Source organism: Petromyzon marinus, chromosome 3, assembly GCF_048934315.1.
Source record: "Petromyzon marinus isolate PM22_M1 ecotype Great Lakes invasive population chromosome 3, UKy_Petmar_22M1.pri1.0, whole genome shotgun sequence".
Taxonomy (NCBI): domain Eukaryota; kingdom Metazoa; phylum Chordata; class Hyperoartia; order Petromyzontiformes; family Petromyzontidae; genus Petromyzon; species Petromyzon marinus.
The window spans coordinates 25,604,880-25,625,298 of record NC_133669.1 but is presented as its reverse complement, the minus strand read 5'-3'; the positions used below and the strand labels follow the sequence as shown (position 1 = coordinate 25,625,298).

Below are 20,419 nucleotides of genomic sequence, written 5' to 3'. Positions count from 1 at the left end.
GCGCTCATTGCGGCTGTTTAATGGGGGAGCTCTGTGTGTCTGTGTGTGGTTACCGCTGGCTCGCTAAGCGGTTGAACGCGGCGCGGGCGTTTGGCGTTTGTGGTCGGCGTGTAGCCGCTGCCGGCTGATTTATTGGTGGTGGTGCGGCCCCGGGTGTTGGGTTATGCCCAAGCTACCGCTGCCTTTTTTTGCGCTGTCAGTTTTGTTAGTTAATGGCTTTTACGCGAAAATAACCGAACCTGGCCCAAGACTCCATTCATTACGCGCAAAGTGATCTGACACAGTTTTTTTTTTAATTCCAGCAGTGCAGGTGCGACCGGTGCAGATAAATATGAGGTGACTTTTTGTTTTAAGTTCCATTTCCATCAAGAGCGCGTTGTGAGAAATACGGCACCCCCTTTCACATCGCGCGGTTTTGTGCGCGTCCAGATGGAAACGCTTCGCGTCAATTAAAAATCACGCCCGCAGAAATAACTCAAGTCATTTGTTTGATAAGGGTGGGATGTGAAACGTGTGCAGCGAGTTTATTGGTGAACGTTCAGAGCTAAATCGCCTCGTGTTTTTGGCGGACACGCGAACTGCGCCGGTGCCAGTGTGCGGACACCTCAAGGCGCTCGGCGGATTTGCGGTGCTCGCTGCGAGACATCTCAGAAGGGCACAGCGCTCCGCCTGGAGCGCGCTCTGCCTGGCATCTGCGCTGTGCCCTCCTCGGTTCGCAGTCCTTTCGTGCTCGTTAATACTGCAAAAGTAGTTGCCTCATGTTAGGAGTCGAACGGACTGTGCGAACTCGCATAGATTACAGCGTTGACAGCAGTGCTGCTTGTTGCTGGCTGCTTTACGTGCTGGGCCTTTGGGCCTGTTCTCAGCGACTGCGTTAATTGTCCCAGAAGGGAGCGGTGGTACGGTGGCTAGCGCACTGCACTACACTCAGTGCCCTGATTGGCTGCCGTGGCTCACGTCAGTGCCGAGTGATATCCGAAACGGTCCTCAAAGCCCCCCTATTGCCAACTCCCACTGTGACCAGCGTGGCGAGGTATGTTCAACCCCCCCCTCCCCCTCCGTGACTGATCGACGCAACATCGGGAGGCCTTCATACAGCAGGGGATTGACAAAGGTTCTGAAATGATTAACGCCATTGTTAAGTTGTCTCAATGCCACACGCTTCCTTTGCCATCTTGTGTAGCTCATTACTTTCGCTTCCTGCTCGTCTTGCAGCAAGAACTAATCATTCGTCTCATTACGGATGATATAAGTAAAAGAATAAATAAGCAGACATTCGCTTCCTTCACATAACCGTCCCGCCATGTAAAACAATGAAAGTCTGTTTTTTACGCATCCCATCAGCCACACGGGCTATTAAGAGTACATAATTTCAGCAGCATTGGATCAAGACAAGCAAACTCTGGATCGGTTTTGACACTCGGTGTCTCATCAGCAGAGTCTGGCTTGCTTTAATCAATGCCGATTAATTGCCAGATGTTATAGGCAAGGACCTAATCTGTTATATATGGGTTCTGGTTCGAGACAACACTACTCTGCCGCTCGACCATCGATTGTGCTTTGCTCTTGATCAGGCTGCGCTGGGATGATAGCGTTTACATTTTCACGCTCCGGCCATATATTTTGCCAGGATTTAGGGTCACAATTGGCAAAATCTATTCCAGATATAATTACCCAGATACGTTCTTCTGCAATCAATTGCAACAATTGATTCCAGAAGCCAAGGAAGCAAAACGTGATTGTTGGAATCAATTCTACACGTGATTAAGTGAAATCGCATCCACGGCCATTGTACAACGAACCTAAACCCTAACAGGGACCATCAGCCGGCATTGTTTTCTTAATGCTGCGAATGACCTTGAGAAACGTGTTGAGATGAATCACGATTACCGTCGAGGCCGCTGTCGTGGAGACCCTTCCACCAGCAGTGACTGAGCAAGCAAGTGCAGGGTCTCAAGAGTTTCCGAGTCTCCAAACTCTTGCTTGAGAAAAATCCTGCTACATTGAGATGTTTGGCCAATTCCATGAATGAGAATTGGGCTTGTGTGGGAGGAAACCGAACAACCCAGATACAACCTTCGCATATGTAGGGGTGACACTCAGCAATGTCATCTCCTGTCCACCTTGCAGTCACACACCTTCTGTACAACACCTAGCAAGCTCTGGTGGTCACCAATACAAGTGCTGACCAGGCTCAAGCATACTTAGTTTCCAAGATCTGAGGAGTCGGTGGATTCGTCAACGGTAGTTAAGTGATCGAGTTGAGTGACCATGTCGGGTCAAGATGAGTTGTTTTGACCTCAGTGGCATTTTGGCAATATTTCTTTTTTTAAATGCTTTGCATCATCATCAGCCGTGGTCAATCCACTGCTGGATGGAGGTTTCCCTGAACTATCACCACCTCTCACGATCCTGCGATGCCAGAAATGTTGATCGCACAATTTCAGTTTGTATGAATTAAAAGGTAAAAAAAAAATCGACAGCAGCTTTGCTCCTGTGACACGGCTCACATCCGCGGTTTCTGCTCACGCTGGGGCCGTTAAGCTTCAGTGATCAATCAGCGTCGGTGACGGTCAACCACTGCACGAGTCTCCCTTGGGTCGCCCTCTCAGTTTGTGGCAACTCCGAAACGTATGTGCGTTGGAATGAGTAAAGCCGGGCGCGACGGCGCTCGAAAATCGATGAAAACGCGAACCGTAACGCATTTCATGCCGGTGTGGCAAATGTGCGCGCTTTGTCAATTCTGCAATCTCTCCCAGGCCGAGTGTTAATCTCCCGGGCTATGCGCGCCTGCTGTTCTTCATCACGCGACGGACCCGCTACTCGGATCCGTTGCGGACTTCATGCCGCTTGGCTCTTTGACCGTGGACGTCGAGGATCATCGCCGCGATGTCTCCGGCGGGCTGCGTGTGGATTCCCCATTCACGATTATTAATTGTGACCGTGAAAATTGTGGTTACTGTAACAATTGCTATTCAGGCCGCCATTAATCAATCGCTGTTTAATATGAGCCAGGCGTTTTTTTCAAGTTCGCTCCATTGTAAAAAAAAAAATGATGCATGGATTTGTGCTGAAACATCATACCTGTAAAAAAATAATTCCCGATTCCGTTATACGACGAGGTCATCATGGTTGACTTTAAAACTCTACGCACGTAAAGTTTGGTGACAATGCCTGGCAACTAAGCGGTAGAGCGATAGAAAGGTTGGGAATTAAAAAAAAAACTCGTCGCAGGTTGACTCAGCCCATTATCCTTTGGGAGGTCGATAAAAGTACCGTTTGTGGGGAAGTCAACAAGTGGTTATACTATGGATAAACTCGTCCCCATTAATGGAATGTGGAATTTTTACACCCCTAGTTTTGCAAGGTTATAAACAGGAGATGAGCAATGTCTGTATGCTCGTGTGAGCAGGAGATCACTTGAATTGGAATGTTTGGTGAAAGGATGAGACTCACACCACTGGTCATTTGCAGCGTGTCTCTCGTCTATGCCATTCCATGCACCCGCATACACACCCATGTGTGCATTCCCTACTATACCGTAACGTTAAAAGAAAAGACTTGCAACAAAGTATCTGGCAGGTCGTCTAGAAGACGTAAAATTTGTTTTCTTAACGCATGTATTAACGTGTGCAATAGCCAGCAGCTGTGTCTATGCCTGCCTCTGTGTGGAATGTATTGCAATTCTAGCAAACTTAGTTGGCTAAGTGAAAAATATCGTTCTTAATTTTGGGAAAGGTACAAACATGTTCACGATGTAGCTCTTATTCTTAGTTTTTTCGGTAAAGTCACGTTGAAGGGAAACAACAAAATAATAAAATATATATAAAACAATAAAAAATTATCAGGTGTGTTGGTTTGCAAACCAACACACCTGAAGACGACCGTTTGAGTTATGGTCGAAACGTCGTGAGAATTTTTTTATTGTTTTATATATATTTTATTATTTTGTTGTTTCCCTTCAACGTGACTTTACCGAAAAAACTAAGGATATGAATTACTGCAGTCACGAAAGCTTTAAATCAAAAGATGTAGATCTTCTCCAACTTTTCAGGCACGAGGGTGAAACGGTGGCAGAGCAGTCAGCGCACTCTGCTATGAACCTTGTGACGCGAGTTTGATTCCCCGCCACGGCTAACATCAGTGGCGAGTGATCTCACGACTGGGTCGCTCTCCCCCCCCCCCCTCTCTTCACCAACCCCCAGTGACCAACGTGCTGAACTATTGTCGTAAAAAAACAACAACAACAACAACAACGCACGAATGACACAGTGTGTGGAGTCCTTCATCCAGCAGTGGCTTGCAAATGGCTGGAATATCATTTTGTATAGTTTATTTACGCCATACACTTATATATGTTTAACGCAGTTGCTCAGCACAGGCCCCAATGCCAAAACGTGCAGGTGCCAACAATATAGAGCACTGTCCAAGTTACAATTGGCCGATAAAGCCCTGGCCGCTACGAAGCGAGAACACATTGCAGGCATCAATGGAATTTTCCCGGACTTCCTAAAACATCCCGCGACCGCCTGAACTCACGCACGTTGTGCTTCCCACGGTGCGAGACTACAAAGAGCCCCTCCTCCCCAACACCACGTTGCCCATCCGCGAGGACTTTGGCCGCTCGCCAACGCCTGGGCTAGGGTCAACCCCGACCGTCGTGGGCAGCAGCTGGGGGGGGGGGGGGCCCGCTGTAATGGAACATCATTCGGGAGGAGCGGTGGTGGCGCCGGTGGGTGTCTGTTGGCGCGGCTTTGGGGGACAGTCGGAACTGCGGCTGTGGTAAACTTCAGGCAATGGAACAGACCGTGATCAGCTGACCCTTGCATTTGTTCACGGGCGGTACGACGGGGGAGCTCGTTCCGTGTCGGGTGATGTCCTTGGCTGGATGTTTAAGCAACGTCTACCCTTGTGAGCGTTGCGTTTTTTTATCTTCTCCATAGCGTGAGTGAGTTGTTGTGACCTGCAATGTGGTGGTTGAACGCTGTGTGGATGAGAGACGAAACAGTCAGTCTGGTCGGGTGAGTCCTCGACATGGGTGGAGGTGGATGGATTGCCGCTAATGTGGCCAAGAAAGGCAGGGAGAATGTTTAGCAACGAACACTGTCATTTTAATTTAATACCTTAATCTAAAGATGGCATTTAAATTTCAAATTTTGTACTAAAAGTAATTTTCACTTGTTTTAATTCATCATATATTTTTGGGTTAGGCCATGAAATAATGAGTCAAATGTGTGTCGTGACACCTTCCACCATCGGACATAACCAAACAAACAGTGTCACGTGCGTACGAGCGTTCAACGTGCCAATAATAATTATTGTTGCAGTTCACTCATCGTTACGTTTAAGAACAATTCCCGCGGCGTAAGTTTGTTGAAGACATTATGTGGCCTCACCCAACAATCAATTTGTGTCTCCAACCACAAATACTGTGACCTCAACGTTCGCGTTATTGGACACTAATGACAATGCCTAATGACAATGCCTTATAATGGGTGGGCATTCAAAGCCTCAAAATGTTATGTCCTGCTGGTAATTGTCATTATTATTACGCTTGTTCACCCAGGAAAGCCTCGCAGTCTCAGGATACTTTGCAGGAGGGTTGCCAAATGTTTACAGTAGAGGGTGAGCGTTTAATGCCAATTTTAGTTATTTGCAGGTCTTTGTTTAAGAATTTGGATGATTGGCTAACACCAGTTACATTTTGTGTGTGTGTGTTTTATTAGTTTCCCCGCACGGTTCAGCTGACGATCCCAGGTCGTGTGGCCATTCAAGGTTTCCGCACAAAGCGAGAGCTTTCATTTACGGAGCGCGCCTCGGGGCGTTATCTGCGTGACCCCGCATGACCTGGGTGTGCGAGCAGCCATAAACGGGGCGCGCGCGCGTTGAAAACACCTGCACGATAGCTCCATAAAAATTTGCGCCTGGCCACACGCGCGCACGACAAGTCACGGTGCCCCCCCCCGCCCCCCATCTTTGTGTGCGCGGCACAGTCGTCGCACCCGGGGTCATTACGAGGCCGCGTCCTCAAAAACGGCAAGGCCGCTAAGGGACGAACCGGCCACTCTGCAAGGTGTGTGTCCGTGTGGTGCGCGAGGATGGTCCGCGCTGCGCGAGTTCAACATATGAAGGGCAACAACAACAAACAACAAAAGGAAACGTGGAACGAGGTGGAGCGCAAATATAAAAACGTGCCTCGTTAATGATTAACACGGCTGCGGCCCTGCAGCGGGCGAACAGACAAGCTGGATGATGTGTTTGGCAATGGCTCTCTTATTCTTAATAATCTCTGAAAAATGCAGACCCCGAATGTTATTGTGTTTTTCATGCAATCGATAATCGGTGTAAAAGAAATGGGAAATTGCTTTCTAAAATCGCATTAGCAGTGAAAACACATGGAGCAGGGTTTACATATATAAATATAATGTCGTGCCAATCGCTGGAAATGTCGGGTCCGCCCCCGCTGCAGAATGTCTAGATGTGCCTCTGCTCTTTGAGGAAGGGCCGTGTGGTTTGAAAAAGGGCAATTGCCTAAAACGTCAAGCATCTGTTTCTGTTATGAAGCAGGATTATTAACAAATGTGGTTGGTTTGAGGTGTTGTGCTTATGCCGTACTCAATCTGACATGAGTGCTGTCCGCGACGAGGGAACTGCCGTGGTTGTGATGGTTAACAGCACGCGGAACTTGCCAACAGAACTGTCCTTGTCTCCCGGCGCGGCAGCTGAGACGATAGAGGAAGTTTTTCATGCCCCCCCCCCCATCCACCACCTCTGTCCACCCAGCAGTCTAACTGGGTTCCCTCACGTCTCTGTTCGTCCATCAACATGAATGGGTTCACCACAGTCAACCGATCGACAGGTCGGGCGTGTTGTTGTGTGGGTGACTCCCACCTCTTCCAACACGGAAGAGTGACCCACAGCACCCATCTAGAGTTTCGCTCCTTTGCTGAGGCCATTCCGCCAGCAGTGGCGTTGAGCGAGTAATCGCAGGGCCGCGCCTTTGCCTTGCAGCGAGGAGCACATTTCGCACGATTCCGCTGTCTAGGCGCGTGGCCCTGCATCACGATCATTCGTGGTGGGCTCACGAGGAGAGGAGGGTTCACGCGCTCCGCGACTCGCGCGGCGGCTGTGGCCCCCGGGGCGTCCACGGGAGGGCGCGCTTCACGGGCGGTCCGAGGAGCCGGCGGCAGCGGCGCTCATCCCGCGGGCTCGGGCAGAAAGAGCCCCCTGGGGGCTGGGTCCCAGTGTCCGGATAATCCTCGCAGCAAAAGTGGCTACATATGCTACGGGCCACGCATATGCAAGGGCCCCGCGCTAAATGCTTTCAAGCTATCAATTCCGCTTCAGTGATTCTGCACTTGCTCTATTACGATAGTACTATACTGCCTTCGACTTTTATGAATGACGGGGTGTTTAAGGTTAGCGATTTATCGTATTATCTGGCTGCATAGCAAATGAAAAAAAAACGACTTTACTGTGCAAGTAAACAATTAGTGTTTTAATATTTACGTGTTTTTTTTTTTATTTAGGGCCCGTTTGTAGCAAATGCTACAGGCCCCGCACCAGCTTAATCCGGCACTGCTGCCATGTCATGTGCAATCCCGCAGCACCTCGCCAACAACACCTGGTACGCACTGCGCGGTCATCCATTCAGTTTGTAACCAGGACCGGCCATGCTTAGCTTACCAGATACTCGGCGACAAGGTGGACGCGTTCACGTTGATTCGGTCGCAGGCAGCGAGACACGCGTCCCGTCGTCTCGTGTCGAACGCGTGCTGCGTTGTACCCTGACACCGGAATAATTGGCCCTAATCCACGCAGATGAATGCGTAGGACTCGTGAAGCGCTCTTCCTCAATCTAGGAGAACACGCCACTATGTCTAGCCGTGCTATCCAGGGTTCACCACTCGATCTGCAAGGGGGAATACAAGCATCCTTAGCGCGCCTCCTCTTTGTATATAGCCGTAAGGTGATCAGTGGCTTCGCCGTGGAGAATATAAGTAACACATTAAATAGCAGACAATCCACCTTGTAATTTTCACCGCTGGTTCGGGGCTGTTAAACGGGAGGCGGGATGGCAATTTGAGCAGACGTAACTTGGAGTTTGACTAACGTCATTTACAATGACGGGGTTTTTTTGTGTGCCACCGTTGGTGACCAGAATGAGGCCACCAACTTCCCACGAGACCGCGGTTTTATCGCGAGCGACTGCCCGGATTTGCACCCCGTGATGCCGACTCAGTGCTCTGACCTCTTGGCCACCCCATGCACCAATTTGTTTTATTTCGCTAAATTTTGTTTTAGACAATTCCCATCCTACAGCGAAGGCGAATCTCTCCACAGGACAACCACCGTTCAATTCCCACAAAGTGGTACTCACTCTATCGACCCCAGAGAGGGAGTGATGATGGGCAGAGTCAACCCCCTCAACCAGAATTTGAACTCGCAACCTTCAGATTGCGAGCCGCCCGCTGGAGCGCGGAGCCGCCCGGACAGAACGAGTCGCCACCTCCTGCAGCAGCAGCAGCGGCAGCAGCAGCAGCAGCAGCTCAGAGCGGCCATCGTGTTGAGAATGTGGGCAAGAACGGTGATGTCATCTCGACGTGCAAAGTATGCTGGCCCTGCTGCTGCTGCTATGCTGCGCCGGTGAAGGCACCTTGTGTGTGCGAGTATCGTCAGTGATTGAACGTGTTTACATTTGCATGTGTCGGGCCGTGGCTGCGGTCCCGGCAAGCACATCTGACAGCAGTGGATTGATCAATGCTGCTGATGATGATGATGTTGTTGAAATGTGATTCCCGCCTGTAAGGTAGCACAATCGTAATGTTTAACACAGCATGTGTTCCACATGTGCGTGCTCATGTAGGTGTAATGGAAGTAACACACACACACGTGTATGTATAGATGTGGGGAGCAACATTACAATGGTTAGTGCACTGTGCTACGAACCCAGCGACCCAAGTTCGATTCCTGCTCACGACCAATAATCGGAGCGAATATTTGAACTGGTTCTGAGGCCTCCCCTAGGTTGACTTAGCCATAAACGCGTACCTGGTGCGGTGTGTAAATATCACTACTGGGAAGACAAAGGCACCCGATAATGGTGCTGGCAACCCACCCCCTCGTGTGCCGTGCCGACCTTCATTCATAGGCGCTCGCTCACAGCACTTGCAGATTTGAAATATAAATCACACACAGCTTGAAACTGTAAGAAAAACTACCGACGGCTCGCGAACGTGTCAGCTCGCATACAAGTCAAATTACTCTTCCGCGTGACTCTGCTCGTGGCCTTTTGGAAACACCGCGCACTCGCGCGTACAACGCGAAGCGAGCGCGCCACATGGACCATCGTCGCACGGGCAGCTAAAGGTGGAATGCCTCGTTCGGTACCAGCGTCCGGCCACGTGGCCCAGCGCTGGAGCAAGCGGCTCGCGATCAGAACGTCGCGAGTTAAAATTCTGGTTACGGACTCGACACAACCCATCGTGTTACCTGGTTCGATAAAAATGAGCACCACTTGTTTGGGAAGCCAACAGTGCTTCTCCTATAAAAATATTCGCTCTCGTCATAGGAATGTGGAAATTCCACCACTGCATCAGGGCTGCTAAGCGGGAGACGAGCACCAATGCCTAAAAACCCATTTGAGCAGAAGTTCGCGTCAATTTCTGACCGCTGTACGGCGCGCGTGTGGAGCGGTGGCGGAGTGGTTAGCGACACGGCGTACACGGCAAGAGGCCGTCATTTCGCAAAAGAGTGCACGCGGTTAACGATCGAGTCACTCACAGCGTGAGGTGCGACTCGACGTGACTCCAACTCGCATTCGCGAGACAGCAGGAGCTGCCGCAGTGGGGTAATGGGCAGCACACTCGACTCATGATCCAGTGGTCGCTGGTTGGATTGTTAGCGCACGGCGAGGCACGATTGAGACGAAAGAGAATATTATATGGTTCTTTCGGTAAATTCACGTAGATAGGAAAAAATAATAATAACAAAAAAATTATTATTTCTATCTACGTGACTTTACCGAAAGAACCATAGAATATGAATTCCTGCAGTCATGAAAGTTTTAAGTCACGATAGAGAATGTTTCTCATACCGCCGCCCTCCCCCCCCCCCCCCCGCCGTCGCCTCTTGTTGCCCAGCAGTGTAAGTGGGCTCACCACATCCAGGCTGGGATGGGCAAACCGAGTGCGGTGGGGTAAAGTGTGGGTACGCACCCACTTCATTCGGTACGTCTGGCCAGTCTCCAGCAACCCTCTAGGAGGTCGCTCTGGTGGAGGACCCTTCGTGAGCAGTGGCGTGAGCCAGTAGTTGCAGGACTGCGCCTTTGTACTTTTTTTTTGTTACGCAAGAAAGCGGTGCAGTCGAAACTTTGATGGACAAGAGCGCTGCACGAAATTGCACCTCGTTACCCGTCGTCTGCCGGAGACATATTCAAGGAGCCAAATTCCTTCAGAGAGGGGCCTTCTCTGCAAACATCTGGCAGTTAACCAGCATTGATTCAAGCGAGCTTGGCTCTGCTGAAGAGACAATGAGTGTCGAAACTTGCCCGGAGTTTGTTCGATCTGAAGCAGCGCTGCTGAAATCGTGTATCCCTAGAAGTCCGCGTGGCTGATGGGATGTGTTAATAGATACTTTATATATGTTTACGTGGAAGGACAGCTATGGGATGGAGGGGAATTGTCCGCTCATTTAATTTGTTACTTATATTCTCCGGAGCGACTCCAATGATAATGTTACCTTCTGAGTAACGATGGGCATAGAAGCTCTTCCGCGAATCTCATCGCCCCGAACCCTCAACCGCATTCGCTGCACTGACCATAGCAGCAGCAGCAGCAGATGCGGATACTTGACGACGATGTACACGTGGAAAAATAAATAAAAACTTTCCGGCAGTGTGCGGCGACCGTGGTCACTCCGAACGGAACGATGGGACGTGTAACGTCTACCCGGTTCCCGATTCACGAAGACGAACGACGGCCGTGATCCACTCCGTTACTTCTGACGAAGTGATCTGTTCGAGCCTGCTCAATGTAAACGTGCACGTGTTGCTCTACATCAACATCGGCCATACGAATAAGAAAAATACAGAGATCGACAGACCTGCGCAGATACCCATAGACTCACACATGGCGTTATATATCAAGGGAGCATCTTCGCAGCGATACACTCCGCTACTCCTGCAACGTCCTGAATGTAAAGATACAGCTGTTGCTCTACACCAGCAGAAATCATACGAAGAATAAGAGGAAGAGCGTCGCGTAGGGAGTGGATGTCCTTCTCAAGCTGCGGGTACAGCTGGCTCCGAGAGAGAGCCAGCGAGACACGGGCCAGGATGATGACTATGAATATTCACTGTGCGGGTACTCGCCCGGGCATCATGCACGCGCGCCGCGTATCCATCTGAGTCCCGCGCACGCGAGGAATTCCGCACGCGCAAAAAAAAAAAACGAAGGCGCTCATGTGGCGCATTCCATACTGCGAATGCGCACACGTGTGTTAGTGTGTTCCTATGTACGTGTGTGTTCTGTCGGTGTATCCATGCGTTCATGTGTGGGTCGTAGTGCTGGCCAAACATCCTCTTGTGCACCGTGCCGGAATTCAGAGATGCTCGCGAACAGCACTTGTACCAAAAAATCTGTGAAGGATTAACGGGGGATCTTTGTCTTTATATTTGTTGTGCGTTAATAGAAGTGTGTGCACATGTTGCTACGCATGCGCATGTATTGGTGTGCGCACGTGTTCGTTCCCGTGTACCCGTAAGCGTGTGTGTATGGTGAGGAGCGAGTGTGTAGTGGATAGCGTATTTCGCAACGAACCTGCCGACCCGCGTTCGATTCACGCTCACGACAAATAAGTGACAACGAATATTTGAACCAGTCTTGGGCCTCTCCCAAGTCGATGAAACTGAGTACCTGGTGCGGTGTGTAAACATCAGTATTGGGGAGACAAAGGCGGCTGAGAGTGGTGTTGGCCACCCAGCCCCTCGTTTACCGCGCCGGCCTAACAGCACTTGAGTCAACAGCCTGGTTAAGGCTATACGGGGGATATTTGCCTTGTGTGTGTGCATGTGGGATGGCCGGGCGTGTTCCTCTGCGTTCATGTGTGTGTGTATGCTTGTGTGTGTTCCTGCTTGTGTATGCGTGTGTGTGTGTGTGGGCTGGCCGCGTATTCCTCCTCTGTGAGCTGGAGCGAGGCCAGGCACACACACACGTCTTACGTAATGCACGCGCCGTATATTAGCGGCGGTGAGCGCCCGTGGCATATCAGTGCATTGCGCTCCTCCACCAAGAGAGAGGATTCCTCCTCCCGAGCTGAGCGTACCTCTCTCCCCTAGCTCTCTCTGCTCTCACCGTCCCCCCACTCTTTGCCTCTTCGCGCTTCTCTCTGTCTCAAGAGGAATCGGAGCGCGGAGCGTTAAGGAGCGCGCGTCCACATGTAGCCCGACCGCCGCCTGGAGCGCGGCGCGGTGCGAATGGCGTGAGCTGCCCCGGCTTGGAAGGAGCTACGCGGCGCGACGGCTGAGACCTGTGGTGAGTTTCTCTCTCTCTCTGCCGAGGGCTTGTTCATTCTTTTCTCGTTCATTCCTCATTCATTCGATCGTGTCTGGCCGTGCCGGCGTTTCTCTATGGAAGCCCCTTTGCGCCTCTGCCCATAGTTCAGCGGAGATTTTGAGCGGGTATTGCGCTCGGCGCATGCCTAGTACGCACTGCGGGACATTCTAACCATGTGTAAGGATTTCAATTCACGTATAAAGTAACGTCATTCATGATATTCGTCTTAAGAAAAATGACCAATCCATTGCTGAATGATGGGGATCCCAACGTCGTGTCGGTCATGGGAGTTCATTAGACCATACATCACCATGCTGGTCAGTGCGTGTTAGCTCTTAAATGTGTACAAATACTGGCTTTTAATTCGTTAATGCGGCGTATTTAGTAAAATGGCTCTTGACATGTTGGTATGTCATGTGCGCTGTAACGTAGAGGTGCTGCGTGTGGATTAAAGAGCCAAAGGCCATTTAATTAACAGTGATTTCACGTCTCCAAGTGGTTCCCCGTGCCATCTCGGTTGGAATCGGAGAGGTGGTGGAGAAACGCCACGGTTCGATCCGTGTTCACGCTCGCCGCGTGGGTGCGTGGGTAGAGGTAGCTGTACCGTGGTTTGCGCACTGCGCCTATAAACCCGCTCGTCTCAGTTCGTTTCCCGACCACGGCTAACATCGGTGGCAAATGCTGCCTCAGCCCCTCTCTAGACGGCAAGCGTGGTGAAGTATAGTCAAACATCTCTCGTGTCCTTCATACAACTGTGGATTCACAAAGGGGTCGTAATTTTTGTATTATTATAATTATCAACTATCACGCCAACACTACTGTTGAAAGTAGAGTTTGGAAGAGTGCGAGTGTTGTTTAACACACACACATGCTCGCTAAACACGCGGTTAAATGTAACACGGAGGCTTTCGCGAGCAATATCATCCATAATAGAGGATTTCTGGGTTAGATTGGCATGTTCTGTTTACGTGATAAGCTTTACTAGTTGGCTGTGGCGGGTGGTGACGGGTTTTAACGACACATTTATATATTTACGCGTTCTAACCCCCAAAAAAAACCCTATTATGGGCGCGGTTAAAAATCAGAATAAATAACTTGATAACACGCCGCCTCCTCCCTCTGAAACCCTGCCACTCGACGCAGAAACACGACGCCTGTTAAGCACATCTCATCAGCCAACGCGCACTTCGTGCATCTCATCAACATGAGTCGTTGAGTACGCGGCAAACATTCAGCGTCTCGTCAGCAGTCGGGCTTCTTAACATCGATATCGGTGAATTGCCGGAGCGTAGCAGACATGGGTCCTAGTTTGACGCAAAGATGAAGAATTGCAGAACACAAATAAATGAATAATCCACGACGAGGCTAACTTGTGCGGACCCACGGCCGACTCCGAGCGAGCCCACGCCGCGTGTCTCACGGCGATGCCGGCGACACGCGGCCTCCATCACGGCTCTGGACGCCGCCTCTCGTGTCGTGAGCAAAAACCAAAACAAATCCCGAACTCTAAAAAAAACAAAACCAACACGGGCACAAGAAGTGTTTTGAAAATCGTGCAAACTGTAGCGCTAATGAAAAGCACGCGCCTCGATTATTCGGAAACCCTGCCCTGTTTCCGACTTAGCCGCTCTGCCCAGTGCACTCGCCCCGTGTAGAGGACGCTGCTGCTGCTGCTGCTGGGTGGGGGGGGGGGTGTGAGATTCACTGCAGCGGCCCTCGTGGCGGGCTCGTGTTGTGCGGGCTGCACAGGGCGGAGCCACACACCGAGTTTCCCGTTTTTCAAATGCACCTCGAACCCTTTGTCAATTCCACGAATGGGCGACTATTGATCACGGCGGGGGGGGGGGGGGTGTTTGACCATACTTCACCCACGGCGGTCAGTGCTGTGTTGATGGAGAGGTGCGGGTGGCAGGGGGGGGGCGTGTCCATAACCGTTTCAGATTCCACTCGCCGCTGATGTTCGCCGTAGTCAACTTCAGGTGGGGCGCTGGATTATGAGCGCGTTGCGCTAACCCACAGCGCCACCGCTCGCAACATGCTTCATTAAACACGACGAGGACCCCCCCCCCCCCTCCCACGCAGCAGTAGCAACAGTAGGAGGAGCAGCAGCTGGAGCGAGATTGTTTTCTGTTTCTCTCGCCGGGGAGGTCGGCCAAGTCGGAAGAGGCGCAGGTGCGGGTTCAGGTGCGGGTTCAGGTGCGGGTGCGGGTTCAGGTGCGGGTTCGGGGCCGCGAGGCGCCTCTGTCGGAGCGAGTCCGAAGCGGGGGGCACCGCACGCAGCCACCACCCCCCCCCCCCTGTTGCTGTTGCCGCAGGCGGCGCGCGGGCCCCGCCTCGCACGGGAATCAAACGGCGGCGGTGGCCGCGGAGCTGCAGTCTCCCAGCACCCGGGGGGGGGGGGGGGTGGGGGGTGGAGAGGATGGAGTCCCGTTTCCTTTCTTCTACTTTCACATCCATGGGAGCAGCGGTCGTGTTTTGACTTGGGCCCTCGCCGCTTGAGAAAACGAGCGAGAGCAGCAGGGAGGGTGGGAGAGAGCGTGGTGCCGGGAGGGAGAGCAGCGGGCGAGTGATACGCAGGTGGGGCACCGCGTGTAATTGACACGGCGCTCACTCAGCGTGGCGCTCACTCCGCGTGGCGCTCACTCCGCGTGGCGCTCACTCCGCGCGCGCGCCTGTTAGCTTGCGTGTGTCTACGCGCATACATACACGACATTCCTTCATACACCTGTACACACTGTCGGGACGTGTTGCTGTTAGCGAGCACCTATGAAGGCCGGCACGCCACGCAAGGGGCTGGGTGGCCAGGACCTTTGTCTCCCCCTAATGCCGATGTTTAGACACCACGCCAGGTACTCATTTGAGGCTGAGGCTACTTAGGGGAGGCCCAGGACCGGTTCAGATACTAGTCACTGGTGTTGGCCGTGAGCGGGAATCGAACTTTGGTCGCCGGGTTCGTAGCGCAACGCGCTAACTGCTACAGTACCGCTCCCCACACACACAGAAACACACACACACACGCTCACAAACACACACGGACGGACGCGCACGTGCGCAAAAGCGGCTCGCACGGTGTCAAGCGAACGGCTTCCCCCGTATCTCGGGGGCGTGCCGCGCGAGAGGTCCGCGGCGCGCCGCGTGCGGCATTTGCGCGGCTCCGTGTGACCTCGTCTGAGACGCGGTGCGAAGTCGACGTGGCCCGTGACCGGTGGCCACCTCAGAGCCGTCGGCTCGGAGCTCACTCGAGAGGAAGACGGGCAGAGGCGGAGGCGCTGGCAGCGACGTTTCGGGCAACGGGTCTTTCTTGGTCACATGCATGTGCTATGAAAGCGAAGTTTCGGTCCATTGCCTGACACGTTTGTCCAATTGATGACCGTGCTGGCTGTTATTCTTCATGTTTTGCGCGCCGCTGACAACGCAGCAGGAGCAGCAGGTGCAAGTGGATTGTGTCGAATCTCGCGGTTCGAGTGCTGCGTCTTCACGCGCCGCGCGCACGTGCAGACGCTGTTGTGGTAGTCGCGCTGAGCGGAACGCACGCGGGTTAACACCGATACACAGGTGCAACGACTTAACGCGCTTCATCCGCCGCTCGATAACTCCGTGCGATTTCCTTTAGAATTATGTTTCACAATTATTTCGCGTGACCGATGGAGAGACGCGTGCGGTTGCGTTGCGGCCCGTGAAGGGAGAGTGGAGGCGGACACGGAGAAGCCACGGGGAGGACGGCGCAAAGGGTGCCGGGGAGAGGAGGTGGCGAGGGTGGTAGCGAGGCGCGTCCTCAGAACGCTCGTCCCGAGCCGATGTCGCGTACGTGAACGTGAAGCTGACGCGGGTTCACGCGAGTTGAATGCGCGCGTCTCATCTGCGGATGCGTCCCCTATCCGCGGGGTTCACGCAACGCGGCGAAATTCAGCAGACAGGCGCCGAGCTATGAGTATGAACGAACGGTAAGGGGCGTGCGAGATAGACTGACAGACAGGTGCGTGTGGGAGAGGCACAGGTGTAGGGAGCGGTGGCGTAGCGGTTAGCGCTACGCTGCGCTACGGTGTGTAAACATCGCCACTGGGGAGACAAAGGCGGCCGGGCGTGGTGCTGGCCACCCACCCCCTTGTGTACCGTTCCGGCCTTGATAGGTGCTCGCTAACAGAACTTGCCCCTACAGTCTGTTAAGGCTATACGGGGGATCTTTCTCTTGTGGGTGCATTTGGCGCTTTCTGCACCCTCGCCACGTTTCATACGGCAGTGGTGATTCGATGTGTCTTCAGCAGTGTTACGGGAAACTGACTTTAAGTCGCATATGCAGAGTATAATTCATTTCGGGGCAAAACTCCCTCTCTCCGCGTATAAATAACATATTTTTGGGAAGCGTACACATGCTTTGTTTTAAGGAAAGACAAATATGTGTAGAAGGCGAATGATTTGCCAATGCATCTGTTATATTCCCCACAAACGACGCCAGTGATTATTTTGTTGTTGCATAGTTTATAGTTTTGCGTTGAACTAGGCCCCACATCTAACAGAGGGCCCTTGCCTCTAGCACACGGGCACCGCAGCAACTTCTCAACATTCCCACGCCTCGCGAGTCCAGGGTGAGCTGCGAGGGAGAGTTGAGAGGCGTGGCCTTTGTTCGCGAGAACCACGAAGAGTGATAATAATGAGGCCGCTCGTCATCGTTGAGCGAGTAGCTGAAAACAATCGGTGAGGGCTCTGGCGAGGGAGGCGCCTTCAATCTCGGCTCAGGGTCTCCGCGGGGAGGCACAGATTCGTGTGCCCCCCCCCCCTTACCCATCGCGTCACTTCGATTCGCCACGAACCACGCTACCGATTCGTTTGCGTCCAGTTGAACAACTTTTGATCTCAACCTCCATTCCTCGCGTCTCGCCTCCCCCTGGCCTATCCGTCCGCACCCTTCCCCTCATGGACCCACGGCGAGGAGACGTTAACGCCTACTCGGCACATCCGCGTGTAAACGAGATAATGCGCAGCCCTCGCGCGCGTCTGTTGATTGCCAAACATCGCAGGATGGGCCCCCGGGTTTTTATTGATTTATTTTGGTATAGCCCTGTGAGCCATTCGGCTCTTGAATCGGGTGCAACCACAACAAACAAAAAAAATAAAAACACGAACAAGAAAAACATCTTAAAGTGACTATGTGTGACTGTGCAAACAGAAAATCCATGAAAAAAAAACAGCAAAATATTCCTGAAAAAAAGCACCGTACACCAACGCTGTGTGCAAAAAATCCCAGTGGGATGCAAGTCAAACAATAACAACCACAACAAAACTTAGATTAAGGCCATCAGTCTAACTCCGTACTACAACAAAACAAATGTCCAAACCAAAAAAGTTTTCGAAATCACCAAAAAATAAAGCCATAATTGCAACGTAACAGTGGTCACAGGGACTGTGACCGAGTTTTTTTACAATGAACTACATAAATAACATGTAACACCAAATCATAGAGTCATAACTGGCTACATGAGTTACTCCATAACAGAAGCATCAGTTGGAGTATCAAATTTTTCAATGCACCTTTAAGATCAGCACGCTAAATCAAAATACAGATAATACTTTGCAGCGTCATCCGGAGCGAAACATTTTATTTTACGCCAATGAATAGCAGTGGCAGCTAGGGGTGTAAAACTCCTCTAGAGCAGTTTTGAGAGAAGATCTCATTGATAGCGATTCAAGTTGCAGTTTATTGGCAATAGCATTCCAGACCCTGAGGGCATCAATAGCAAAGGCCCTTCCTCCAGTTTTTGTACGGCAATAGGGAATGTGAAGCTGGTAAATGAGCGAAGACCTGAGGTCAAATTTGTTCTTTGAAACAATGAGGAGATCCAGCAGGTAGTCTGCGGATTTTTTTGTAAGTACATCGTGAATAAATAAGATCTGGTGCACAAGCCGTCGAACATTAAGAGATGTTAAGTTTGACCCAATGTAGAGATCACAGTGGTGAGTCCTATATGGGCAGTTCAATGTAAATCTTAAGGTCAAGTGATAGATGGAATCAAGCTTCTTCAGTACAGTATTTGGGGCTGATTTATACACGATATCACAGTAGTCAAGTAGCGGCAGTATGGTAGCTTTTATCAATTCCAAACGGAGCATTGGGGGGAAGCAGTGCTTGTGTCGATACAGAAAACCAATTTTTATTTTTGTCTTTTTACCAATATAATCAATGTGATCTTCAAAATTCAGTTTTGAATCCAGGATGACCCCAAGATACCTATAGATCTTGACTTGCTCTATTTGATAATTATTTACGGAATGTAATTGGGGAAAAATAACTTCCTGCTTTAGTCCCGGTGAGAAGCATAGCACCTTGGTTTTGGAGGTATTCAGGACTAGTTTAAGAGCAACTAGCTGATGTTGTAGTTTGTTGAAATCACCCTGTAGCTTAGCAATCACGTCATCCAGAGAGCGGGCAGCAGTAATCAGCAGTGTTATCTGCTAAAAGATTTACCGTGAAATGATCCAGGTCAGTGCCCAAGTCATTGACATAAAGAGAGAACAAAAGGGGAGCGAGGATGGAACCCTGTGGAACTCCTTTTGTTATCTTAACACTGTTTGACCTCCAACCATCTGTGAATACAGTTTGGGTGCGAGAAAAGAGGTAATTTTGTAACCATTTTACTGCGTTTTCTGAAAAACCGAGGAAACTCAGTTTACTAAGCAGGGTGTTGTGGTCTACTGTATCAAAAGCTTTGGACAGGTCTAGAAAAAGACAGGCACAGTACTGATTATTATCAAGGCTACTGTAAATGTGATTCAGAGAGTCTAATGCAGCAGATGTGGTGCTGTATTTTTTTCGGAACCCAGATTGTTTAGATGTAGTAGATTGTTGGACAGGAAACTGCTAATTCGGTAGGTCAATAATTTTTCAAAAATTTTCATTAACGGGGACAAAATTGAGATAAGTCGGTAGTTATTTGGATCATCTTTAGGGCCCCCTTTGTGAAGTGGACGGACATAGGAATGTTTCCATTCTAGAGCAATTGATGCTTCTTTGATGGACAGGTTGAAAATATGGGCTATATTTTTGTATATTAGGTAACCAACAGTTAGTAGAGTAAAGACGGGAATACTATCTGCTCCGGTAGAGGAGGACCCTTTGAGGTAGGGCAGTTGTTTCAGAACATTACATTCGTGGATTGGCTGGAAACTAAATTCGTTTAATGTTTGGACAGGGGTGTAGGAATTTGCATGAGCCGGGGTGACTCCCAATACATTATCAAAAAGATTACCAGCTTCAGAAAATTGAAGGTTAAAATTGTCAACTATTTTTTTGGGATCTGAAAAATATACCCCATTTCGGTTAAGCTCAACGGGCAGATTGTCTGTTTTGGATGCCGTTTCGATACATTTGATTGTTTTCCAGAAAATCCTGGCATTTCCATGTGATTCCAGGAGAGTGGAGGAAAAGTATACATTTTTTGCATGCCGTATTTTTTGACGCATCTATTCCTTAAAATCCTGTATTCTAGCCAGTCATTTACCAAATTACTTTTCTGAGCACATGCTCAAGCCTTGTCTCTAGTTTGCATGAGCTTTGTAATCAAAGGATCAAACCATGGTGGGCGGTTGCCTTTAGTTTTAAATCTAACCAACGGAGCAAGTTTGTTAAGAATTTAGAGAAACGTGTACCTGAAGGTCTCCCAAGCCGTAGTCAGTTTGGGGATATCACAGACCTTGTCAATATCCGAGTGAAGCACATCATTAGTAAATGCCTGAGTGCTGAAGTGTGCTTCTCAACCAATTTAGGGAGGGCTTTGGGTCTGGCTTATGATCTCACCCCAAAAATGAAGGAGTGATCACTAAGGTTATTACCCAGAACACCAGTCAGTGTGAAATTGTGAGGGGCATTT

At 50.6% G+C, this 20,419-nt stretch overlaps 1 protein-coding gene across 2 annotated transcripts in view; it reads left to right on the top strand.

Annotated features, from left to right (window-relative positions):
- Positions 1-11,524: 11,524 nt before the first annotated feature.
- The window catches only part of LOC116957907 (netrin-1-like), a 111,563-nt gene continuing 102,668 nt past the window's right edge, over positions 11,525-20,419 (top strand). For both annotated transcript variants that reach the window (XM_032980393.2, XM_032980415.2), the window contains exon 1: positions 11,525-12,533. The gene's annotated coding sequence lies outside the window, so the exon portion shown is untranslated. The remainder of the gene's footprint in view (positions 12,534-20,419) is intronic.